The sequence below is a fragment of the Rattus norvegicus genome, chromosome 8, assembly GCF_036323735.1.
Source record: "Rattus norvegicus strain BN/NHsdMcwi chromosome 8, GRCr8, whole genome shotgun sequence".
Taxonomy (NCBI): domain Eukaryota; kingdom Metazoa; phylum Chordata; class Mammalia; order Rodentia; family Muridae; genus Rattus; species Rattus norvegicus.
The window spans coordinates 69,872,987-69,885,273 of NC_086026.1; the positions used below are offsets into that span (position 1 = coordinate 69,872,987).

Here is a 12,287-nt window from a genome sequence, read left to right on the forward strand (position 1 = left end):
GGGTGTCGAGTTCCTCCATTCTGAGCCTTAGGAAGGAACAGAATGAATTAGGAAGAAAGGAGTGGGTTGCCACTGAATCCTCCTCTGCTTCTGGTGCTCACGTGGGCCCCCCAGGGGCTTGCTCTCCATGGGTTCCTATATACCATGGGTCAGTATGACCAGGTGACCATGTGGCTTGGATTTGACTCCAAAGCAGAACATGAGATCAGACATGGATAAACTGGATGCCTTTACCAGGGCACTGATTTTTGAGATTGGGGAAGAACTAAAAACTTTCTAGCTCCTCACGCAGAGTAGGGAAGGGCTGTGGAGAGCTTCACTATCCATAAGAAATGGGAAGAAAACAGTTTAAAAGCGAACCTGAAGAGGGGAATCAGCACTAAAAAGTACTTGCTGCTCTTTCAGAGGATCCAAGTTCAGTTCCCAATATACACATCGGGCAGCTCGCAACTGTCTGTAACTCCAGCTCCAGGGGATATGACACTGTCTCTGGCCTCTGTTGGCATCCACGCACACACGAACACACATGCAAGCACAGACAGAAATAAAAAGGAAATAACTCTTCTTCATAATTGTTGGGGAAATATTTGCACAGACCCATGTTAGCCAAAAGAGACAAATGTGTATCAGCACAGTTATCACATGAGCTCGTTCTGGGGCTGGGAGGGGGCTCAGTCAGTAAGGTGCTTGCTGAACAAGCATGAGGGGCTGAGCTCACATCCCCAGCACAGGCATAAAACGCCTCGCATGATGTCCCACCTCAGGGATGTCAGCGCTGGGGAGTGCCGAGGCTGAGGACGCCCCGGGAACTGCTGGCCAGAATCACTGAATCAGTGACCTCACAGGCTGAGTGAGAGATACTGTGCTCTGGTTAGTTTCCTTGTTTGTGTGTTTTTGTTTGTTTTATGGTTTTTATTTTGCTTTTCACCAACTTAACCTAAGGGTCACCTGGAAAGAGGGGATTTCGGCTGAGACGTTGCCTCCATCACGTTGGCCTGTAGACAAGTGTGGGGGCTTTTAACTGATTAAGGTTTACTGTGTGAGGGTTCAGCCCACCGTAAGCAGTGCCAACGCTGGGCAGGTAGTCCTAGGAAGTATAAGAAAGCTGAATGATTCAGTAAGAAGCATTCCTCCATGGTTTCTGCTTTGGTTCCTGCCCTGAGTTCCTACCGTAACTTCCTTTAGTGATAGAATGTGGTCCATTGGGGTGTAGGAGCCAAATCAACCCTTTCCTCCTCAAGTCTGTGTCATGGTGTTTAACAAAGCAACAGAAAACAAATAAGGGCAAATTGCCTCAAAAAATAAGGCAGGAGGCTACTTGGGGAAGACATCTACCATCATACTCTGGTCTACACACACACACACACAGGCATGCACATACGTGAACATGTATACACACATATACCATACATACACACACACAAAAAGCATATAGAAGCATATAGAAAACGACAAACAGATCACTAGAGGCAGCTGGCATACTATGTGCAGATGAAGCATGGAATTTTGCTTTCTGGTTGTTTATTATTCAGACTGGTCTGTTTGCTCCCAGAGTATCTGTTTCGGAGACGGGCGGAACCCAAAGGCCACCCTGTTGTACATTTGCTCTGTGAACCCCTGCAGCCTAAGCTATGGAACAGGATAGTGTCTGGCTGACCTTGGAAGACCTGAATTCACACAAGTAAAGCCAGCACCAGGTGTGGGGCTCCACGCACAGTTGTGTCCTCTCCCTCAGGTAGCCAGAGAGCCTCTGCACTTGAAGCAGAATAAAGGCCTAGACCTGACTAAAGCATCATACGCGAAGCAGGGGTAGACAGGAGTCCATTCCAGACTGTACACCATAGAGGTGAAGGCCGCATTGTTGGTACATACCAGCAGTGAGACTTCAGACCTTGCCCCACAGGACAAGAAGCATTCCTCCATGAGTACTTGCCAGGCATGCCTAGTCAGGCCCTAGGTTCAATCCCCAGAACTACCAAGAAAGAAGGAAACGAAAGAATAAAAACAAAACATGTGCATCATGGCGCTACCTGGCACTCACCCTATAATTAGCAACAACAAGTTCTTCATAGCTCCCAGGAGTCCTCCCATGCACTGGGCCATTGGCCCTCATATCAAACATTAGGTAACTGTAACTTATCAGCCCACAACCAGGATGAGGTGACAGGAGTTCGGAGAAGTCAGGAAAGAGGCCAGGAAAGGGTTTGCATCCTGGCCAGATGGTCTCCGCAACTCCTGATTTTGCAGTCTTTCCTACCCCCAGCCACTTAGCCTGAGGATGCGGTATCACAGCGAACTGGCAGCGAGCAGAGAGGAGCAGAGCTGACCTATGCCACCAGAGGTTCCGGCTGACATCACTGCCCGGCCCACCAGCATTTGTCCAGCTAGCATGGAGTCAGGGGGCAAGGGGCTGGAGGTCTAATCAAAAGGGCAGCAGGAGGCCATGGGGCTAGCAGTGGAGGGTGGAACCAGAATTTAAAGCATGCAGGATCAGGGGTCAAACAAGCCATATCAATCAAAGAGTTAAGTCACTTCACAGAAGTGAGCCCTGGAACCTCTGAGGAGGGGAGACTTCTGTCCTGATGGTCTGAGATTCACTGGGATAGGTGAGGACAAAAAGACAGCTAGGATTGAAGTGGCCCTGGCGTGTGCTTGGGGCTATGTGAAGCATTTTACAAAGTCATGAATCCCCCTCATGGAGAATGCTGTGCTCTCCTAGCATCCTTTTACAGGTGGGAAAATTACAGCACAGTGGCTAAGGACTTTGTTTGAAGCCTGGGGTGTGCTGAGACAGCCTCAGGCAGCTGTCTTTGGAGAGCTGTCACCTTCTGTTCTCCATATACACTCCGCTGGTGTAGGAGTGGACAGGACTCCATTGTGGAGAGCCGGTTTGTAGCCCAGAGGCAAATGCCTTCTTTGTTTATCTACCTAGAAAGGACAGGCTGCTGGCAGAACTGTGTCAGAAGAAAACGCATGCTCTATAACTGTAAATTTGCCACTTGTCAATAACATCAGTTTTTCCAAGGAGGCTAGCAGATAGCGTCCCAGCAGTTCATGCAGCCCCAGGGCAGCAGAGTCATCTCTCTCATGATTTCACCTCAAAGAAAATGAACACAAAGTCCAGGCCTATGACCATCCCCACAGTAGCCAGACATGTGGCTGCATCCCTGCGATGAATCAAAGGCCATGCTAAGCTTTCATCAGATGCTGGCAGATAATTCTCCTACCATTTCCCTGCTGGGACTGGGAGAGCCTTGGCCTAAAGGGTTAACATCTCATTTCCTCTTGTCTTTCAAGCTTTAATCCCCATCCTGAGCTGGGCACATTCCAAGCCCACCTGGAGCAGGTCAAGACCAGCTCCCAGCCCATGACTGGGCCTTCATTTCCCCTAGCAGGAGATTAGATGAGGTACCCATTAATCACTCATTACCTCTGTCTTCCCTGCTAGCCAGGCCTCAGGCAGCCTGCCAAGGGGCCTGGGAGGGTACTTGTGAGCTGTCCAGTGTCACCCTTCTTGGGGATAAGACACAGAGGCTCAGGCCTGGCTCAGGACTCCATGGGCCACACCCAAACAGGGAGAAAACTGCCTGCCTTCCACCTAAGGTATCCTTAAGGCTCCAGGGGACAGACCACAGCACCAGCTTAGCTGAAAGATTAGAAAAAGAAAGAGAAATAAACAAAAAGTGGCCACTTCCCAAGACAAGTAATCACCAGGGGGACAAACCCACTGCCTACTCAGTGCGTGTGCTCTTTAGAGGACCTAGGGCACACGGGGTAGGACATGGAGAGAAGACGGGATGCTGGCTGGATGGTTACCATAGGACAGCTGTGCATTCAACGGCGGCTGGGCTGGAGCGCAGGGCTATGAATCCTTCCAACAAAACCCTGCACCCGACGGGGCTGAGATTGCATGCAGGCTTCTTCTGGAATGTTTAGTGAGTACCCACTTCTGTCAAGCACGGATCAGTCAAGGTGGACGGCAGAAATGGGAAGTGATACTGAGCCCTGGCACTTACTATGTGCCAGGGCTTTGCCTAAGGGGCCTCAAGCCCCCAGCCTCAGGCCTTACTATCCCATTGTTACTTGTGGGATGGGGGGTGGGAGAAGGGCAAATATAAGAAAGAGCTAGTAAATGAGAACGGTCAGCCACCGATCTAGGGAAGGAGGGTGGCTATGGCCAGCCCAGCCAGGCCACCTTGTAACATTCCAGCTCATGTCACATCCCCAGCAGCTTGGGATTTTCAAGCCAAGGTATTCTGATGGTCTTAGTACTTGTTGAGGCCATGGGCAGAAAGGCTGGGCTCAGACGCTTTCAGGGAGGATGAGAAGGAAGAATTCTGCTTTCAAAAACTTCATTCAAAGGCCCCTTTAAGAAAAGAAGTTGGGGTGGGGGGGGGCTCTTCTAAGATCACAATTTCCAATTCCTCACTGCTCGGTCCTTAAGGTTCGAGTTAAGGCCTCTGGTAAAAAAAAAAAAAAAAAAAAAAAAAAAAAAGAAGAAGAAGAAGCAAAAAGCAAAGCCATAGTGCTTGAACAGGCAAACACAGGCACATCCCTGAGACTCAGACTCAGATGGGCATCAGAGTGAATGAGCTGGGGTGGGGGTGGGGTGGGGGGTGTTATTTGCAATAGACTCTGCATCAATCATTAAAGTATCATTCCTGGTTCAAAAGGCAGCCTGCGGGTGAGGTCTTCAAAGCTATTAAATACATAAGAATCAATTTCTCCCTCATCTGTGTCTGCACATGGATCTTCCCCCCCACCACCTCTCTCTCTCTCTCTCTCTCTCTCTCTCTCTCACTCCCTCCCTCCCTTCCTCCCTCCTGCCGCCCCCCATTGTTTGGCTCCTTTACTTCCCTTCTTTCTCCCTGGGTGGTCATTTATTAGCTACTCCCCTCACAACCCCTGGAGGGCAATGATCCAGTCAGTCTTGCTCCTTATAAGCCCCCAGCACACAGTAATAGTCCCTGGCACACAACAGATGCTCAGAAGTATTTGCTGAAGAAAAATTAAATGGAAGTGAATACTGGGGAGCCATTGTGATCTCTTGCAGGGAATGATGTGGTGAAGTCAGAATTTCAGGAATATTAATCTGTCAGCATGAGAGAAGATGGATTAAAATGAAGAGAGCCACCCATGGCTGCCAGTCAGGAGGGAGATCGGTACTGTAATGTGGACATGGTTTAAGCATGGTTTAAGGTAGGGGCAAGGAAATAATTTGAGATATCAGGAAAGCATGTGGAAGGGGCCCATGCTGAATGAGCTATGCATGTAGGGGATGGGATAAGGATGCTGGGGCGGGGGAAGCTTGAACACAGACACCAATAGCCAATGGGGATAAAAGTGAAGTCCAGAGAAGGAAAGATCCATGCTCAGATTCTTTGGATAACAGATTGAGATTGCTAGGCAAAAACAAAAAAACTCCAAGCCCCAATCTTCCTTCAAAACTGTGTGATTTTTTTTCTTCAGTCACACCTGGCTGGAGAAACGTCATGGCTCAGAAGAGTGAGGGTAAGGCCAGTCTGGTGCCCTGCCCTGGGCATGGAGATCACATGAGCCCAGCATCCCCTCTGTGAGGCCGATTCAATCACTGTGTCAGTAGGGGCTCCACACATTCTCTTGCAGGCTGGACCTTTGGGAATTCCCTGCTCCAGCCCTGCAGAGGTTTATAGGAAAGTCCCAGGGCTCTCATCTGCCTCCTCCCATTAATTTCCAGGGCAGAACTGTGCTTTTCAAAGGAATTCAACTATGGTGCCAACAAAAATCTATAGGAATTGAGTAGGGCTACATCTAAATCACATTTGAAAACTGCACCTTTGTACACAGAAACCCAGTTAAGATTCTCTCAGGGCCAGCAACCGCATTGCTTTTGTCTCCACCCGGTCAGAGACATCAATGATGTCAAAGATAACACAGTGGCTCTAAAAGGTGGGAGATCTTAGCTGATGCCCAGATGTCGCGGATGCCAAGGGAGCTGGACATGATAATTCCTTGGAGTTCTGGTTATCCATTTCACTTACCCCAGAGTCTAATGGGTTACAGGCGCCCTGATTCCACGGCTTTCATTCACCTACTGTCTGCAAAAGGGTGAGCCACTCTGGGGCAAGGATGCGCTTTTAACAGCACAGGAAGCGGCAAAGACTGTTTAGACCCATAATTCCACAGGCTAAGTGGGTACCTCGAAATCCTCTTTCCACGGCACAGCTGAAACTATTTCTAAGAAAAGTGAAACGTCACTTCCAGATCTCTCCCACTTCCAGGTGAGCGAAGTGGTCAAAAGCTAATCGTTCAATCACATTCAGGGCCACGGGTATATGAGCTGCACTTGCGGTACAGAAGCAGCAACAGGTCCAGTTAGGCTAGCACTGACACTGGGTTGCAATAATTATCCTGACCTGGGGATCAGAGGCTTTCTAAGAAGCCAGAATGATGGAGGGCCCGGGCTGGGGCTCCAAAGATGCTGACACTCCACCAGCAATCCCAGGCTGGCTAAGCAAAAGGGAGCAAGGCTGGGGCTTGGGGTAAAGTGCCCTAGGTGCAACTCTGAGCTGAGCATATCTCAGGAGGCTAGCGGCTGCTTCCCCCAACCCCAGGTGGCCAGGTCCTAGAGTTGGATGTTCAGGGACGGGAGAATAAAGGCAGAGCAGGCCTCCAGGAAAGGGGAAGAGAAAAGAAAGAGGACAGGAGGGGAAAGGAAAACGAAGAGGAAGAGAAAGGGGGGAAAAGAGAGGAAGAGAAAGGGAAAGGGAAATAGATGAGGGAGGGAAAGAGAAAATGAGGAAGGGGAAGTATGAAAGAAAGAGGAAGCAGAAGAGGAAGGAGAAAGGGAAGAAGCAGGTACGACGTGCTGAGTTGCCGCGGGCCCCGACGTACCCACGCGCGCCAATCTGCCGCGCTGCCCGGAGCTCCCGACCGTGGCGGGCCAAGCTTTGCGATCTGCTCACCTGGGCTAGTCCAGAGTGGCCGACTTCTCAGCCCCGCGTGCTTCCCGAGCGCCGCCGCATGGACGGCCGCCCGCCCCGCACGGGCTCCCGCTGCGCCCCGGTGTGTCGGGTGCGCGGGCGGCCAGCGAGTGCCCAGCGCAAGGCTCAGGCGCGGAGTCTGAGGGCCTAGAGCGCGATCCGCGCGCCCTGCCCTCCCGCGCGGCCTCCCGCTGTCACCTCCAGCCGCCCCTGCCGCCCCCTGGCGGCCGCCTAGGGGAGAGCCGGCCCTGGCCCACCCCACCACCCCAAGGGGAAGAAGGACCCCTGGGAACCTGGAGAAGGGACATCCACCAGGAGAGGTAGCAGAGGGGAAGATTGTCTGGACAGAGAATGGGGGACAGGAGAGTGGTGATCATGGAACTTAGAGAGGGCCTATGGCCGTCAATCGGAGGGCAAAGGAGAGGCAGTGGAGACCAGAGTCTGAAGGTCAGAGGCTGCCTTCATCTTGGCCAGCGATTGGGAGCTTTTGAAGGACTGCTTCACCAGAGAGACAAGGACGTCCTTGAATATTGAGAAACAGCCATTCCGGCTGCAACCACGGGGTTGAGGCTGGTTTACAGTGAACCTTTCCTTTCTGACTTCCAGGGTTAGAGGGCATCCCTAAGAGAAAAACTCCATAAGAACCAGGACAAGTCAGCACGCCTGCCTGATGAGATCTAAGGTCCTCCGGCTTGGCCGCAAGCGCATTTACCTACTAAGCCATGGAACCATGGAGCTGGTCCCACTCCCAGGTTCTTGAGTCCAAACAAGATGCTAATATGTTTCAATTCAACCCAAGTGTCTAGAGCTGAGAAAAGCAAGCAAGAGTAGGAAAATTGCCCCCCACCTCCTGCACCCCTTATCCAGAGAGGGCAGGTTGACCTTAAACAATTGAAGGCACAGGAGTCTCCCCCTTGGTGTGAATGAGCCTGTTTGTTTATGGCTGCCTCAAAAGCCTGCCTGCAGGGGGTGTTGGGAAAGGGCAGGTGTACCTTGTGCTAATGTGGTTGGTGGCAGAATGCAAGCATCCGAACTTCAGAGCCAGGCCACATCAGGGGTGGGTGTGGTATGCTTTGTGGGAGCAGAAAAAAAGAGAGAGGAAAGATACCCCACCATTAAAACAATAACAACGGGAACTGGGAAACACAGGGATGAGCCCGGAGTGGGAGAACCACTTTTGAGTGCCTGGCACCTGGATCCAGCTGGGGCTGGTCCACCTGGTTCTAGCAAACAACTTTTGATGAGAGGCACCTGGGGTGCATGTGGTTAGAGGGATCCTGGGTGTCTCCGGTCCAGATCAGTGAATCAAAGAGATCTTGCAAACTCTAACTCATTTCATCCATTTGAAACCAATAGCCAGGTGATGGCCTCACACCAGTAATCCCAACGCTTCAGTGGAGAAGGCAGGAGGATCAGGGTTCCAGGTCATCCTTAGCTTCATATTCAGTTTGCAACTAGCCTGGGCTACAGAAAACTATGTTTCAAACAACAAAATTGAGCCTAGTAGCACGGGCCTTTAATTCCAGGTACAAGGAGGTTAAGGTAGGGAGAATTGAAAATTCAAACCCAACCTGGGTAACTTAGGGAGACCCTATCTCAAAATGAAGAGCATAAACTTGGCTTGGGGTATAGTGGAGGGCAGAATGCCTGCCTGGCACCACCAAAAATTAAGAATTCTTAAAGTATAACAGGATGAGGCAGGGACAGAGCACAAGGAAAGGACATGGGCCCCTTTACTGTTTTACGTTTGAAGAAATGCTGGACTCAAAGCTAATGTTGGAGAGATGGTTCAGCAGCTAAAAGCCCTTGCTGCTCTTCCAGAGGCCAGAGCTCACTTTCCAGCATCCATATTGGGCAGGTCACAACCACCCGGAACTCCAGCTCCAGGGGATTTGACACCCTCTTCTGCCCTCAGTGAGCTCTGCATATGTGGCAAGCACTCACACAGGCATACACATACAGATAAATAAAAATAAATCGTTAAAACGAACTCCAGTCACTATAAGATGGATTATTTATATAAGAGCACTTCATTTATGCTAGAGGGGGAGGCTTCCTATTTTCCACTGTTTACTGTCAGTCCTGTTACACATCTTGTTATTAGCTCATGTATGAATGTATGTTTATATATGTATGTATGTTTATATATGATTTATGTATATATGTTTGCATGTATATTTTGTCTGAAAGTATGTATGTATATATGTTTATGTGTGTTTGTATGTATATGTTTTTATATGTTTAGGTTTATGTGTATGTATGTTTGTATGTATGTTTATATATGTATGTGTGTATATATGTTTATGTGTATGTATATATGTTTGTATGTGTATATATTTTGTCTGAATGTATATATGTATATATGTTTTATGTTTGCATATATATGTGTTTATATGTATGTATATGTTTGAATGTATGTTTATGTATGTGTGTATGATTATGTATATGTATATACATGTTTGTATGTGTATATATTTTGTCTGAATGTATGTATGTATATATGTTTTTGTGTTTATATATATGTTTATATATGTATGTATATGTTTGTGCGTATGTATGTTTATATGTGTATATGTTTGTTTGAATGTGAGTTTGTATGTAGATATGTTTATGTGTGTCTGTATGAGTCAGATGGGGAGGATTTTGTCCCATGTATAAAATAAGTTACTAACCCTCACGCAAAGACTGGGTAAAGAACCGCAGGTGCTTCTGATTACAGTTCCAGGCCAGATGCAGTCACTTAGTGTCTGCCTGAAGTGCCAATGTCATCTATATATGACATACCACCCTCACATAGCTACAGAGATATGACGCTTACCACCTCCAAAAGCACTCTCTGATTAAAGTCTCCTTTCAGTGTTTCATTAAAACCTCTACTATGGGGCTACTACCAATAGGCCCATTGGTTCTGGAGGTAGCCTCTAAAATAGTAGAAAAAAATAACATAATCCATCTGACATGTGTCAGTTCTGCACATGGAGGAGAGCCTCTGAATATGCCTGTTTTCCAAAAATAATTTGCCGAAATAATTATGTAACCATGTTGCTCAGGATGGGATGGAAAAAATGTAGTCACACTGTGGGGGTTGCCATCTCCTGAACCTGCCCTCCTCAGAGAGCTTCACAGCACTGTGTTTGCTCACACCTGCCAGGCTGACAGGACAGCGACCACATGGTGAGGGAGGGCTCCTGAAAATGTGAAGAGTGCTGTAATGTGAAGAGTGCTATGCTGGGGTCTCAGAATTCGTGGATGGCACAAGAGCCAGAGCTCAGTGTGTCCCTGAGGAAGAAAAGCAGCAAGGGGTCCTGGCTCCTCCCCTCACCAAGGAGCCCTGAGCCTGCAAGAGGGGAGACAGTGGCAGCATAGCCCAGAGTCATTTGGCTGTAAGTTCTTTAACCAGTAGACAGTTTCTTTTTTTTTTTTTTTTTTTTTTTCCGGAGCTGGGGACCGAACCCAGGGCCTTGCGCTTGCTAGGCAAGCACTCTACCACTGAGCTAAATCCCCAACCCCCAGTAGACAGTTTCTTGAAGCCGGACTTCCAAGCTCTGAACACACATGCCTGGTACTTCAGGGGCTGTGTCCCAGCAGGGAGGGAAACCACTATGTTAGCTGCTAGCATTTGAAGGCGGAAAGAAAACAGACATGGATCCAAACCCCTCATTTCAACCTCCTGTTGAGTCACAAGAATCCATCACAATTCTTGTAAAGTTCTTCTTCTTGCTTGGAAATTTGTATGCAGTGCAAAGTCAAAGCAGGCTTGTACTCAGCAAATGAGTTACAAGGAGAGTTGGTGGGAAGGTTGATCCTGTCAACTTGACAGGATTTAGAATCGCCTAGGAGAAGCACTGTTATGTGTGTGAGAGAGGGTTTAAATAAGGTAGGGAAACCCAACCTGGATGACCGCCCGTGGGGGCCACATTCCATTGGCTGGGGCTCCGGACTAAACAGAGAGAGAGAGAGAAAACAGAGCATTGGCACAGTGAGCCGAAATAAACCCTCCCTTCTCAGAGTTGCCTTGGCCAGTTATCTTGTCAGGAACAATAAAATCAACAACAATAAAGTCTCTTCAAGTGCTAGTAAATGTGTTGTTTTAAATTGTTTCTTGGGGGCCACCAAGATGGTTCATCAGGTGAAGACGCTTGCCACCAAGCCTGATGACCTGAGTTTGATCCCCAACACCCACGTGTTGGAGGGTGAGAACGGATTCCAGCAAGCAGTCCTCTGCCTTCCACAAACACTCTATTGTATCATGTGTGCTCCCCTAATATAAATTAAAAGGTGCGATTAAAAATAAACCATTTGTAAAGTGGATCTAAGTGTTTCAGGACTGACAGTGTCTCCTGCCAGTCTCCTTAACTCCCTTCTTTTCCTTCCTCTTCCCGGGGTTTGGACTAGTGATCTACATACTGTGCTTGGCTGCAACAAGACTACATGACAGTCCAGAGACTAATTTGTCTGCAGCCACAGTCTCTGAGGTCACAGCGGTCAAGATATTTCGATGGACTGTCAGGGGACTGTCGGTGATTCCGTGAAGGGTCCCAGAGGCTTCGGGCACACCTCAAGTTATCTTGTTCTGCCCCTTCTATTTCCATCTCTCTCTCTCTCTTCCTCTCTCTTGCCTACATCCTGTCAGCAGAGATAGCAAAGTGGCCTTACCTGGTACAGCACAACTTCTGGAATTCCAAGCATTCGGACTATTTCTCTTTTTCCCTCTTTCAGCCAGGCGGCAGCCTTCCATCTGAAGTTGCCTCTCACTGAGAGAAGCAACCCTGAAAGGAATCAGGATGGGACAGGATGAGCCAATCCACCCAAGCCAGAGAGGTGAGAAGGGAAAAGCCTGTTCTAGAAAGGAAGCCACCTGTGAAGGGTCAGAGGGAGACAGAGGCAGCCTGGTGTGTTCAGGGCTCAGAGTGCAAGAGGGGAAAATGAGTGATGTGAGGCAGGGGGTTAGCTGGGATGACTGGGAAGCACTTGCCAGGTGGATAAACACTAGATAACCACAAAGGTCTTGTTGTATGGAAAGCCACAGAAGCTGGGGACTAGGGTACGGGAAAGAAACCTTGCTGTCCTGGATGACAAATTAGAGAGTGGCCCAGCTTGAAGTGGTAGCTGCCAACAGACAAATAGCAATGTATATGGTCTTAAATGTCGGAGCCCTTTGTTCTACGCTGGCCCATTCCCTGTCAGGAATGTTCATGAGCACTTCTGAAAGTTATGTCACAGCCCCCCCAAAAAGGATCCCAGTGCAGGTGGCCCCTTTGTTAATTTTTTTAAAAAAATATATATATCCAAAGTAATGCAAAAAAGTAATTCCATAATTCTCTT

General features: G+C 48.7%; 1 protein-coding gene across 1 annotated transcript in view; it reads right to left on the reverse strand.

Moving 5' to 3' along the window:
* Thsd4 (thrombospondin type 1 domain containing 4) overlaps window positions 1–7,158 on the reverse strand; it is a 599,748-nt gene extending 592,590 nt beyond the window's left edge. The window contains exon 1 of the mRNA XM_039082429.2: window positions 6,945–7,158. The gene's annotated coding sequence lies outside the window, so the exon portion shown is untranslated. The remainder of the gene's footprint in view (window positions 1–6,944) is intronic.
* Window positions 7,159–12,287: the final 5,129 nt, after the last annotated feature.